Here is a 232-nt window from a genome sequence, read left to right as displayed (position 1 = left end):
TCCTCCTGAAATCTCCCCCGCCCCACGCCCCCCCCACTCTCTTATTTTTTTTCTTCCTGGGAATTCTTCCCAATAAAGTATTTTAACATAAATCTTGGTCTCTGGTGAACCCCACCTAAAACTTGTTTTCTCTGGGTTATAAATAAAATTGCTCACCCAAGGCCAGCAGAACAGAAAGCCAAAAGAAGTTAAGCAGACAGTGAATCAAAAGGAAAATGAGGTTTGCCAAAAG

Source organism: Neophocaena asiaeorientalis, unplaced genomic scaffold, assembly GCF_003031525.2.
Source record: "Neophocaena asiaeorientalis asiaeorientalis breed wild unplaced genomic scaffold, Neophocaena_asiaeorientalis_V1.1 scaffold117, whole genome shotgun sequence".
Lineage (NCBI taxonomy): Eukaryota > Metazoa > Chordata > Mammalia > Artiodactyla > Phocoenidae > Neophocaena > Neophocaena asiaeorientalis.
The sequence above is the reverse complement of the archived record's forward strand: the minus strand, read 5'-3'. Positions refer to the sequence as shown.